Below are 14,131 nucleotides of genomic sequence, written 5' to 3'. Positions count from 1 at the left end.
TGACTGCTTCAATCCAAAATGGCACCTTATTCCCCATATAGTACACTCTATAGACTATGGCCCATAAGTCTCTGGGCAAAAGTAGTGCACTATGTATGGAGTAGCATGCCATTTGGTACACAACCACATCACTAATAGCTCCGGTTGGTATGAGAAGACCCCCTGGGGACTGCATGGGTCTGAGTCTAACCAGCCCTGGTCACATAGCCAGAAATACAATTAGAAGAACACACACCCCTAGTCCAAGCAAAGCTCCACGGCGGGTTGAAAGGTCGCCAATGTGGGTGTGGCAGTTGAAATATTCGACCCAACTGATGCATCATCAAATGACCTCACAAAGTTCCTTTCTCAGTTTTCTGTGCATGAAACTAATGCTTCAGTTTTCAGTAAAGTTCACTAAACTAGAGCTAGTTATATCTACTGTATGTATCCGTTCTAGTCATTGTGGTTCTATGTCCTGAATCCTGTAGGGGCTGACTGGCTGCAGGTCTCATTGTTCAATGCTCCATCTACGTCTCCACGGCGACATTTCTGTTTCTAATGCCAGGAACTGGTCGTAAAAACATGGGAGTCACCACCGGCGAATCAGAACGACTTGGCTGTTTCACTCTCTGGGTGGAGGCACTAGGTATGTGGGAGACGAGAACTGACACAATCTACAAGGGGAGAATGCTGTATATATGTAACCAGTGGGATATGAACCTGGGTTTCCCCCGGAAGTAACCAAGATCATGAGCATTAGAGCAAGAGGAAATTCCCTCTAGGGCCGACACCAATTTTGAAATAGCAGACTGGGGCTACCTCATCAGGTGACCATGAGTAACCATGATCGACTCATGTCTACTACATATATTTCTACAGATATTTTTGGCTGTGAAGCAAACTGTAACAAATATAAATTAAAATCAAATCAAATGTTATTTGTCACATGCGCCGAATACAAAAGGTGTAAACTTTACCATGAAATGCTTACTTACAAGCCCTTAACCAACAATGCAGTTCAAGAAATAGAGTTAACAAAATATCTACTAAATAAACTGAAGTAAAAAATTTAATAAAAACTAACACAATTAACTAAAATAACGGGGCTATATACAGGGGGTATTGGTACTGAGTCATTGTGTAGGGATACAGGTGAGTCCAGGTAATTTGAACATGTAGGTAGGGGTAAAGTGACTATGCGTAGATAATAAACAGTGAGTAGCAGCAGTGTAAAAACATGGGGGGGTCAATGTAAGTAGGTAAATAGTCCTGGTGGCCATTTGATTAATTGTTCAGCAGTCTTATGGCTTGGCAGTAGAAGCTGTTAAGGAGACTGTTGGATCTAGACTTAGCGCTCCGGTACCGCTTGCCGTGTGAAGCAGAGAGAAGAGTCTATGACTAGGGTGACTGGAGTCTTTGGGCCTTCCTCTGACACTGCCTAGTATATGGATGGCAGGAAGCTTGGACCCAGTGATGTACTGGACTGTACGCACAACCCTCTGTAGCGCCTTATGGTCGGATGCCAAGCAGTTGCCATACCAGGCTGTGATGCAACTGGTCAGGATGCTCTCGATGGTGCAGCTGTAGAACTCCTAAGGGGGAAAAGGCATTGTCGCGCCCTCTTCATGACTTTCTTGGAGTGTTGGTGATGTGGACACCAAGGAACTTGAAACTTTTGACCCGCTCCACTACAGCCCTGTGAATGGGGGCATGCTCAGTCCTCTTTTTCCTGTAGTCCGCAATCATCTCCTTTGTCTTGCTCACGTTGAGGGAGAGCTTGTTTTACTGGCACCACACTGCCAGGTATCTGACCTTATCCCCATAGACTGTCTCATCGTTGTCTGTGATTCGGCCTACCACCGTTGTGTCATCAGCAAACTTAATGATGGTGTTGGAGTCGTGCTTGGCCATGCAGTCATGGGTGAACAGGGAGTAAAGGAGGGGAATAAGCGCACACACCTGAGAGGCCCCCGTATTGAGGATCAGCGTGGAAGATGTGTTTTTGCCTACCCTGACCACCTGGGGGCAGCCCGTCCAGGATCCAGTTGCGGAGGGAGGTGTTTAGTCCCAGGGGCATTATCTTAGTGATGAGCTTCATGGGCATTATGGTGTTGAACGCTGAGCTGTAGTCAATGAATAGCATTCTCACATAGGTGTTCCTTTTGTCCAGGTGGGAAAGGGCAGTGTGGAGTGCGATTGAGATTGCGTCCTCTGTGGATATTTTGGGGCGGTATGCGAATTGGAGTGTGTCTAGGGTTTCCTGCATGATGGTGTTGATGTGAGCCATGACCAGCCTTTCAAAACATTTCATGGCTACCGATGTGAGCGCTGCGGGGCAGTAGTCACTTAGGCAGCTTACCTGCTTTCTCGGGCACAGGGACTATGGTGGTCTGCTTGAAACATGTAGGTATTACAGACTCGGTCAGGGAGAGGTTGAAAAGACACTTGCCAGTTGGTACACGTCCTGGTAATCCATCTGACCCCGCGGCCTTGTGAATGTCGACCTCTTTAAAGGTCTTGCTCACATCGGCTATGGAGAGCATGATCACACAGTCGTCCGGAACAGTTGGTGCTCTCATGCATGCTTCGGTGTTGCTTGGCTGGAAGTGAGCATAAAAGGCATTAAGCTCATCTGGTAGGCACGTGTCACTGGGAAGCTCGCTGCTGGGTTTCCCTTTGTAGTCCGCAATAGTTTGCAGGATTCAGCCTTAGTCCTGTTTTGACGCTTTGCCTGTTTTATGGTTCGTCTGAGGGCATAGCGGGATTTCTTATAAACGTCCAGATTAGAGTCCCGCTCCTTGAAAGCGGCAACTCTAGCCTTTAGCTCGAAGTGGATGTTACTTCTAATCCATGGCTTCTGGTTGGGATGTGTACTAACGGTCACTGTGGGGATGATGTCATTGATGCACTTATTGATGAAGCCGTTGACTGAGGTGGTGTACTCCTCAATGCCATTCGATGAATTGCAGAGTATATTCCAGTCTGTACTAGCAAAACAGACCTGTAGAGTAGCATCTGCGTCATCTGACCACTTCCATATTGTGCGAGTCACTGGTACTTCCTGCTTTAGTTTTTGCTTGTAAGCAGGAATCAGTAGAATAGAATTATGCTCTCTTCTCTGTTGCTATAGACCAGAAACTATGTCTGGTCTCTCCTCTCTGTTGCTATAGATCAGAAACTATGCCTGGTCTTTCTGTTCCGTTTCCAAAACAGCAACCCCCTTCAGCCATGCAGAGCATCATCACAAATCAAAAGGCACTGTTTGGCATTCGCCAATAAAGAAATGAATAAATACAACTGGTGCCAAAGTAAACTATATGGACGGTCAGTGAAATAAAGTTTAATATCAAAGACTGTAGAACTGGTCCCCTATCCCTTTAGATGGTTTGGTGTTATCTGGAGGGCAGTGCTGTGTTGGGTGGTCTGTCTGACTCTCTCTCTCTGAATCTCTCTCTCCCCCTCCCCCTCTTTCTCTCCCGTTCCTCTCACTCTCCCTCCCTCCCTCCCTCCCTCCCTCCCTCCCTCCCTCCCTCCCTCCTTCGAGTCATTTTGTGTTTCTCATGTGTTCAATGATCTTGACATGATGATGATCTTGACAGGGTGATGATATTGACATGGTGATGATCTTGACAGGGTGATGTTCTTGACAGGGTGATGATATTGACATGGTGATGATCTTGACAGGGTGATGATATTGACATGGTGATGATATTGACAGGGTGATGATATTGACAGGGGGATGATATTGACAGGGTGATGATCTTGACAGGGTGATGATATTGACTGGGTGATGATCTTGACATGGTGATGATATTGACAGGGTGATGATCTTGACAGGGTGATGATATTGACAGGGTGATGATCTTGACAGGGTGATGATATTGACAGGGTGATGATATTGCCAGGGTGATGATCTTGACAGGGTGATGATATTGACATGTACACAAACCATCAAAGGGCTTAACGGTCACATTGCTGTATAAAAGGTTAAGGGTCACACACTGTGATTGGCCGAGTGCCCTATTCAAACAAACCCTGCAAACGAATTCCGTCTGTAAGTCACAAAACAGCATTCACTAGGTATTAAATTAATCAATTGGGTTCCATGTACTCAATGTACCTTCCCCTCCCCTGTTCATATTACAGAGAGAAGCAGAGACACACAATAATCCCTTACCGGTAATAATTCTCACTGTGTAAGAGGAATGTTAATGAAATATGTTTCTACCCACTACGGAATAAATACAGTGCCTTCAGAAAGTATTTTTCCTTTAGAATCTTTTACAAGTCTTGAGTCAATAAGTATTCAACCCCTTTGTTATGGAAAGCCTAAATAAGTTCAGGAGTAAAAATGTGCTAAACAAATCACTTAATAAGTTGCATTGACTCACTCTGTGTGCAATAATAGTGTTTATATAACATGAACACTGAGAGTCGGGAAGCAAGTACAGGGAGTGAATATTTTATAAAATAAACGGAACAGAATATGAAACACTAACAGCACACAGACAAGAAACAGAAACAACAACGCCTGGGGAAGGAATCAAAGGGAGTGACTTATAAAGGGCAGGTATTCAAGGAGGTGATGGAGCCCAGGTGAGTGTCATTATGCAGAATGGATCAACAACATTGTACTTACTCCACAATACTAACCTAATTGACAGAGTGAAAAGAAAGAAGCCTGTACAGAATAAAAATATTCCAAAACATGCATCCTGTTTGCAATAAGGCAATAAAGTAAAACTGAAAATAGTGAAATAGTGTGGCAAAGAAATGAGCTTTATGTCCTGATTACAAAGCATTATGTTTGGAGCAAATCCAACACAACACATCACTGAAGAACACTTTTCATATTTTCTTGCATGGAGGTGGTTGCATCATGTTATGGGTATGAGAGTTTTTTTATGATGAAAAGAAACGGAATAGTGCTAAGCTCCTTTCAGCAGGACAATAACCTAAAACATAAGATGACATTGAATGTTCCCGAGTGGCCTAGCTACAGTTTTGATTTAAATTGACTTGAAATGAAAATGGAGAGGATGGCTGCTGTTTTATTGGCTCTTAACCAACCGTGCTATTTCGCATTGTTTGTAACTTATTTTGTACATAATGTTGCTGCTACCGTCTCTTATGACCGAAATGAGCTTCTGGACATCAGAACAGTGATTACTCACCTCGAAATGGACGAAAACATTTCTTTAATGAGTCGGACGGGAAGGATATACTCCAAACACCCAAACACGCCCTCATCCCCGTCATTTGCTGAAGAAAGAAACGGAGACTTCGCCGGAAAGAGATCGGGGTGCCTTGTGAGGATCAGGCGACGAGTGGCAAATCTGCCTTTGCCATCTGTACTGTTAGTCAACGTTCAATTGCTGGAAAATAAATGGGACGAACTGAAAGCACGTATATCCTACCAATGGGACATTAAAAACTATCATATCTTATGTTTCACAGAGTCGTGAGTGAACGACGACATTAATAACATACAGCTGGCAGTTTATACACTCTATTGGCAGGATAGAACAGCAGCCTTTGGTAAGACACGGGGCAGTGACCTATGTATATTTGTAAACAACAGCTGGTGCACAATATCTAAGGAAGTCTCAAGGTTTTGCTTGTGTGTTGTTGAGTATCTCATTTTAAGCAGTGGACCACACAATCTACCTAGAAGGGTTTTCATCTGTACTTTTTGTAGCTGTCTACATACCACCACAGACCGATGCTGGCACTAAAACCACACTCAATAAACTGTATACTGCCATAAGCAAACAGGAAACGCTCATCCAGAGGTGGCGCTCTTAGTGGCCGTGGACTTGAATGCAGGGAAACTTAAGTCAGTGTTACCTCATTTCTATCAGCATGTTAAATGTGCATTTAGAGGGAAAAGAGCTCGAGACCACCTTTACTCCACACACAGAGACCTATACAAAGCTCTCCCTTGCCCTCCAATTGGCAAATCTGACCATAATTCTATCCTCCTGATTCCTGCTTTCAAGCAACAATTTAAGCAGAAAGCACCAGGTTTACAAAAAAGTGGTCAGATGAAGCGGATGCTAAACTATAGGCCTGTTTTTCTAGCACAGACTGGAATATTTTCCTGGATTCTTCTGATGGCATTGAGGAGTACATCACATTGTCACTGGCTTCATCAATAAGTGCATTGATGATGTCGCCCCCAAAGTGACTGTATGTACATACCATGGATTATAGGCAACATTCACACTGAGCTAAAGGTTAGAGCTGGCGCTTTCAAGGAGCGGGACTCTAACCTGGAAGCTTATAAGAAATTCCGCTATTCACTCCGATGAACCATCAAACAAGCAAGGCGTAAATATAGGACAAAGATCGAATCGTACTACACCGGCTCCGATGCTCGTCGGATGTGGCAGGGCTTGCAAACTATTACAGACTACAAAGGGAAGCACAGCCAAGAGCTGCCTAGTGACACGAGCATACCAGACGAGCTAAATAACTTACTTATATGCCCGCTTCGAGGCAGGTAATACTGGATCATGCATGAGAGCACCAGCTGCTCCGGATGACTGTGTGATCACGCTCTCCGTAGCCGATGTGAGAAAGACCTTTAAACAGGTCAACATTCACAAGGCCGCTGGGTCAGATGGACTACTAAGATGTGTACTCCGAGCGTGTGCTGACCAACTGGAAAGTGTCTTCACTGACATTTTCTACCTCTCCCTGTCTGGGTCTGTAATACCAACATATTTCAAGCATACCACCACAGTCCCTGTCGCCAAGAACACTGAGGTGACCTGCCTAAATGACTACCGACCCGTAGCACTCACGTCTGTAGCCATGAAATGCTTTGAAAGGCTGGTCATGGCTCACATCACCACCATTATCCTAAAAACCTTAGACCCACTCCAATTTGCATACCATCCCAAAAGATCCACAGAGGATGCAATCTCTATTGCACTCCACACTGCCCTTTCACACCTGGACAAAAGGAACACCTATGTGAGAATGCTATTCATTGACTACTGCTCAGCGTTCAACTCCATAGTACCCTCAAAGCTCATCACTAAGGCAAGGACCCTGGGACTAAACACCTCCCTCTGCAACTGGATCCTGGACTTACTGGCGGGCCGCCCCCAGGTAATCAGGGTAGGAAACAACACATCTTCCATGCTGATCCTCACCACGGGGGCCCCTCAGTGGTGGGTGCTCTGTCCCCTTCTGTACTCCCTGTTCACTCATGACTGCACGTTCAGGCACGACTCCAACCCTAACCCACCATCATTAAGTTTACCGATGACACAACAGTGGTAGGCCTAATCATTGACAGCGATGAGACAGCCTATACTAAGGAGGAGGTCAGAGACCTGACCGTGTGGTGTACGGACAACAACCTCTCCCTCAACGTGATCAAGACAAAGGAGATGATTGTGGACTACAGGAAAAGGAGGACAGAGCATGCCCCCATTCTCATTGACGGGGCTGTAGTGGAGCAGGTTGAGAGCTTCAAGGTCCCTGGCGTCGACATCACCAAAAAACTAACATGGTCCAAGCACACCAAGACAGTCGTGAAGAGGGCACGACAAAACCTGTTCCCCCTCAGGAGACTGAAAAGATTTGGCATGGGTCCTCAGATCCTCAAAATGTTTTACAGCTGCACCATCGAGAGCATCCTGACAGGTTGCATCACTGCCTGGTATGGCAACTGCTTAGCCTCCGACTGCAAGGCACTACAGAGAGTAGTGCGTACGGCCCAGTACATCACTGGGGCTAAGCTTCCTGCCATCCAGGACCTTTATACAAGGCGGTGTCAGAGGACTCCAGCCACCCTAGTCATAGACTGTTCTCTTTGCTCCCGCATGGCATGTGGTACCGGAGCGCCAAGTCTATGTCCAAAAAGCTCCTAAATAGCTTCTTCCCCCAAGGCGTAAGACTCCTGAACAGCTATCAAATATATAACCAGACTATTTGCATTGCCCCCCCCCCCCTCTTCTACGCTGCTGCTACTCTCTGTTATTATCTATGCATAGTCACTTTAGTAACTCTACCTACATGTACATATTACCTCAATTACCTCAACACCGGTGTCCCCGCACATTGACTCTGTACCGGTACCCCTTGTAAATAGCCCCGCAATTGTTATTTTACTGCTGCTCTTTAATTATGTGTTATTTTTATCTCTTGCTTTTTTAAAGTATTTTCTTAAAACTACATTGTTGGTTAAGGGCTTGTAAGTAAGCATTTCACTGTAAGGTCTACACCTGTTGTATTCGGTGCATATGACAAACAACGTTTTATTTGATTTGAAAACACTTGAAATGGCTGTCTAGTCATGATCGACAACCAACTTGGCACAGCTTGAATAATTGAAATTGAATAATGTGCAACTATTGTTCAATCCAGGTGTGCAAAGCTCTTAGAGACTTACCCAGAAAGACTCACAGCTTTAATAACTGCCGAATGTGCTTCTAACATATAATGACAGGGGTTGAATTCTTATCTAATGAAGATATATTAATGTTTTCTTTTCCATAAAGTTTTTTAAAATATTTTTTTTAACAATTTAATAATACAATAAAACAATTAAATCAATATAATAATACAACAAAATGTGGACAACTCAGAGGTTGACCTTCGGAACAGATACAGGATCAGATTCCCCTCCTCCCACCCTAACATGAATTATTAGGAGGAAAAACACTAAACTGACCTTAGATCAGCGACGTTGGAAAACTTCTGCTTTGGTCTTTATGACGTCTGAATACCAAGGGACTGTGATCTTAGCGGTGATCTCCCACTTAATGTTTTCCCTGCGATCAAATGAAAGGGTGATGGAGAAGAGCAGAGGAACAAAGGAAGATAAATAGAAATATGAATAAATCAAAAGCTAATATTTGATATCCTGGGGGGTGTTAAAAATGAAAGAGAAAGAGATGAACAAGAAGCGTCTGACATCCTCCAGGGCTGTGTCCCCAAACGGCACCCGTTTCCTTTTGTAGTGCCAACATTTGACCAGAGCCTTATTGACCCTGGTCAAAAGTAGTGCACTATAAAGTGAATAGGGTGCCATTATGGAACGCGCATAGATCTCCTCACAGTATTAGGGATGTTGTCTGCCAATATGAATAAAAACATGTTCATTATCTCACCACTCTCTATTCATGACTGAAAGTTAGGTTAGAGAGGGATGCATTGGACTATTTCAAAAGTACTTCCCTCCTCCTATTACCCCCTTCCTCTTCTTCTTTCTCTCTACCAGGTGTGTGTGTGTGTGTGTGTGTGTGTGTGCACGTGTGCGTGTGAATGCTTGTGTTTGTGTGTGCATGCCTGCTTGCCAGTGTGTGTACTAGTGTGTGTGTGTAATTCAGACAATAGCTAACCGTGTTAAACCCATGTTGAACCATGTTGAACCCTGAACTGACTCTAACAGATGTAGATGTCAACAGGAAAACACACTCCGTTGTTCCTCCCACGCAGCTCTACTGTACCTTAATGAACGACAGAATGAACCGGGGCATAGGCTGTTATTTCTCTTTTTCACCGCTGCTCTGCATCTCCACCCAGCCAACTATTGAACCAGCTCGATCTGACTGGGGAAGACCTGGGGAGACTCTGACACGCTCTCCCTCTCCATCTCTCTTTCTTTCTCTCCCTCTCTCTCTCTCCCCCTCTCTCTCTCTCTCCCCCTCTCTCTCTCTCTCTCTCTCTCTCTCTTTCCCACTCTCTCCATCTCACTCTGACTCTCTGGTGCTGAAATGGTATTTTCTCTGTGATGTTTGGCATCTCTGCAGCTGCACATAGATCTCCTCACAGTATTAGGGATGTTGTCTCCAATATGAATAAAAACATGTTCATTATCTCACCACTCTCTATTCATGACCTATCTCCTGATTCTGCCTCCTCAACCCTCCTCTCCTCCCTTTCTGCATCCTTTGACTCTCTATGTCCCCTATCCTCCAGGCCGGCTCGGTCATTCCCTCCTGCTCTGTGGCTCGACGACTCATTGCGAGCTCACAGAACAGGGCTCCGGGCAGCCAAGCGGAAATGGAGGAAAACTCGCCTCCCTGCGGACCTGGCATCCTTTCACTCCCTCCTCTCTACATTTTCCTCTTCTGTTTCTGCTGCTAAAGCCACTTTCTACCACTCTAAATTCCAAGGATCTGCCTCTAACCCTAGGAAGCTCTTTGCCACCTTCTCCTCCCTCCTGAATCCTCCTCCCCCTCCCCCCCTCTCTGTGGATGACTTCGTCAACCATTTTGAAAAGAAGGTCGACGACATCCGATCCTCGTTTGTTAAGTCAAACGACACCGCTGGTCCTGCTCACACTGCTCTACCCTGTGCTTTGACCTCTTTCTCCCCTCTCTCTCCAGATGAAATCTCGCGTCTTGTGATGGCCGGCTGCCCAACAACCTGCCCGCTTGACCCTATCCCCTCCTCTCTTCTCCAGACCATTTCCGGAGACCTTCTCCCTTACCTCACCTCGCTCATCAACTCATCCACGTCCCTTCCGTCTTCAAGAGAGCGAGAGTTGCACCCCTTCTGAAAAAACCTACACTCGATCCCTCCGATGTCAACAACTACAGACCAGTATCCCTTCTTTCTTTTCTCTCCAAAACTCTTGAACGTGCCGTCCTTGGCCAGCTCTCTTGCTATCTCTCTCAGAATGACCTTCTTGATCCAAATCAGTCAGGTTTCAAGACTGGTCATTCAACTGAGACTGCTCTTCTCTGTGTCACGGAGGCTCTCCGCACTGCTAAAGCTAACTCTCTCTCCTCTGCTCTCATCCTTTTAGACCTATCTGCTGCCTTTGATACTGTGAACCACCAGATCCTCCTCTCCACCCTCTCCGAGTTGGGCATCTCCGGCGCGGCCAACGCTTGGATTGCATCCTACCTGACAGGTCGCTCCTACCAGGTGGCGTGGCGAGAATCTGTCTCCGCACCACGTGCTCTCACCACTGGTGTCCCCCAGGGCTCTGTTCTAGGCCCTCTCCTATTCTCGCTATACACCAAGTCACTTGGCTCTGTCATATCCTCACATGGTCTCCCCTATCATTGCTATGCAGACGACACACAATTAATCTTCTCCTTTCCCCCTTCTGATAACCAGGTGGCGAATCGCATCTCTGCATGTCTGGCAGACATATCAGTGTGGATGACGGATCACCACCTCAAGCTGAACCTCGGCAAGACGGAGCTGCTTTTCCTCCCGGGGAAGGACTGCCCGTTCCATGATCTCGCCATCACGGTTGACAACTCCATTGTGTCCTCCTCCCAGAGTGCTAAGAACCTTGGCGTGACCCTGGACAACACCCTGTCGTTCTCCACTAACATCAAGGCGGTGACCCGATCCTGTAGGTTCATGCTCTACAACATTCGCAGAGTACGACCCTGCCTCACACAGGAAGCGGCGCAGGTCCTAATCCAGGCACTTGTCATCTCCCGTCTGGATTACTGCAACTTGCTGTTGGCTGGGCTCCCTGCCTGTGCCATTAAACCCCTACAACTCATCCAGAACGTCACAGCCCGTCTGGTGTTCAACCTTCCCAAGTTCTCTCACGTCACCCCGCTCCTCCGCTCTCTCCACTGGCTTCCAGTTGAAGCTCGCATCTGCTACAAGACCATGGTGCTTGCCTACAGAGCCGTGAGGGGAACGGCACCTCCGTACCTTCAGGCTCTGATCAGTCCCTACACCCAAACGAGGGCACTGCGCTCATCCACCTCTGGCCTGCTGGCCCCCCTACCTCTGAGGAAGCACAGTTCCCGCTCAGCCCAGTCAAAACTGTTCGCTGCTCTGGCACCCCAATGGTGGAACAAGCTCCCTCACGACGCCAGGACAGCGGAGTCAATCACCACCTTCCGGAGACACCTGAAACCCCACCTCTTTAAGGAATACCTAGGATAGGATAAAGTAATCCTTCTAACCCCCCCCCCTAAAAGATTTAGATGCACTATTGTAAAGGGGTTGTTCCACTGGATATCATAAGGTGAATGCACCAATTTGTAAGTCGCTCTGGATAAGAGCGTCTGCTAAATGACTTAAATGTAAATGTAAATGTAAATGACTGAAAGTTAGGTTAGAGAGGGATGCATTGGACAATTTCCAAAGTACTTCCCACCTCCTATTACCCCCTTCCTCTTCTTCTTTCTCTCTACCACTCCACTTTCCTCCCCCTTTCTCTACCTCTCTACCACTCCACTTTCCTCCCCCTTTCTCTACCTCTCTACCACTCCACTTTCCTCCCCCTTTCTCTACCTCTCTACCACTCCACTTTCCTCCCCCTTTCTCTACCTCTCTACCACTCCACTTTCCTCCCCCTTTCTCTACCTCTCTACCACTCCACTTTCCTCCCCCTTTCTCTACCTCTCTACCACTCCACTTTCCTCCCCCTTTCTCTACCTCTCTACCACTCCACTTTCCTCCCCCTTTCTCTACCTCTCTACCACTCCACTTTCCTCCCCCTTTCTCTACCTCTCTACCACTCCACTTTCCTCCCCCTTTCTCTACCTCTCTACCACTCCACTTTCCTCCCCCTTTCTCTACCTCTCTACCACTCCACTTTCCTCCCCCTTTCTCTACCTCTCTACCACTCCACTTTCCTCCCCCTTTCTCTACCTCTCTACCACTCCACTTTCCTCCCCCTTTCTCTACCTCTCTACCACTCCACTTTCCTCCCTCTTTCTCTACCTCTCTACCACTCCACTTTCCTCCCCCTTTCTCTACCTCTCTACCACTCCACTTTCCTCCCCCTTTCTCTACCTCTCTACCACTCCACTTTCCTCCCCCTTTCTCTACCTCTCTACCACTCCACTTTCCTCCCTCTTTCTCTACCTCTCTACCACTCCACTTTCCTCCCCCTTTCTCTACCTCTCTACCACTCCACTTTCCTCCCCCTTTCTCTACCTCTCTACCACTCCACTTTCCTCCCCCTTTCTCTACCTCTCTACCACTCCACTTTCCTCCCTCTTTCTCTTTCTCTTCCTCTTTACTCCTCTTCTTCCTACCCGGAGTCAGTGTGTATTTGGCCAGTCCATCAGTGCCATTGTGTTTCACTTCACCAGAGATATAGATCTCTGCTGTTTGGCTTCAATATAATCTGGGTTAATAAGCCACAGTCCACAGTCACACACTGATAAGAACTGAGCTAACTGTTCTGTCATGTTGCCAGTGCTTTATTCAGATCCCCTACCTGTTCGGGAGACTCCTAGGTGTGTGTGTGTGTGTGTGTGTGTGTGCACGTGTGCGTGTGAATGCTTGTGTTTGTGTGTGCATGCCTGCTTGCCAGTGTGTGTACTAGTGTGTGTGTGTAATTCAGACAATAGCTAACCGTGTTAAACCCATGTTGAACCCTGAACTGACTCTAACAGACGTAGATGTCAACAGGAAAACACACTCCATTCTTCCTCCCACGCAGCTCTACTGTACTTTAATGAACGACAGAATGAACCGGGGCGTAGGCTGTTGTTTCTCTTTTTCACCGCTGCTCTGCATCTCCACCCAGCCAACTATTAAACCAGCTCGATCTGACTGGGGAAGACCTGGGGAGACTCTGACACGCTCTCCCTCTCCATCTCTCTTTCTTTCTCTCCCTCTCTCTCCTTCTCTCTCCTCTCTCTCTCTCTCTCTCTCTCTCTCTCTCTCTTTCCCACTCTCTCCATCTCACTCTGACTCTCTGGTGCTGAAATGGTATTTTCTCTGTGATGTTTGGCATCTCTGCAGCTGTTATGAGTAGCCATTAGGGACCACAAACTTCTTCTCCAGCAGAGCATTGAAGGGGAACACAGCATGCATATTCAGGGGATTGTGTGTGTGTGTGTGTGTGTGTGTGTGTGTGTGTGTGTGTGTGTGTGTGTGTGTGTGTGTGTGTGTGTGTGTGTGTGCATGCAAACAAGCATACTTGCAAGCGTGTGTACGTGCATGCCTGTGTGCCTGCATGTCAGTGCGTGTGTGGCGGTGCTAGGTGCAAGCGTAGTACAGTGCAGAAGCCTGTTCATAAAGCTAAGACCTGACATGCAGTGCCTTCTGAAAGTATTCAGATGCCTTGACTTTTTCCACATTTTGCTACGTTACAGCCTTATTCTAAAATGCATAAAAAATATTTTAAAATCCTCAGCAATCTACACACCCTGTAATGAAAAATAATACATTTTTTCCATATGTAAAAGAAACGTTA

General features: G+C 46.6%; 1 protein-coding gene across 3 annotated transcripts in view; it reads right to left on the bottom strand.

The window, feature by feature from the left end:
- Positions 1 to 14,131, bottom strand: part of LOC115205627 (beta-2 adrenergic receptor-like) — a 49,263-nt gene that overhangs the window by 18,781 nt on the left and 16,351 nt on the right. The window contains exon 2 of one of the 3 annotated variants that reach the window (XM_029771807.1): positions 8,669 to 8,768. The gene's annotated coding sequence lies outside the window, so the exon portion shown is untranslated. Of the gene's footprint in view, positions 1 to 5,156; positions 5,301 to 8,668; positions 8,810 to 14,131 lie in introns of those variants that run through there. The other 2 variants (XM_029771806.1, XM_029771808.1) reach the window with 2 other exon arrangements.

The sequence above is a fragment of the Salmo trutta genome, chromosome 13 (genome assembly GCF_901001165.1).
Source record: "Salmo trutta chromosome 13, fSalTru1.1, whole genome shotgun sequence".
In the NCBI taxonomy this organism is placed as follows: Eukaryota; Metazoa; Chordata; class Actinopteri; order Salmoniformes; family Salmonidae; genus Salmo; species Salmo trutta.
Note: the sequence above shows the minus strand (reverse complement) of the source record. Positions and strands in the feature narration are given on the sequence as shown.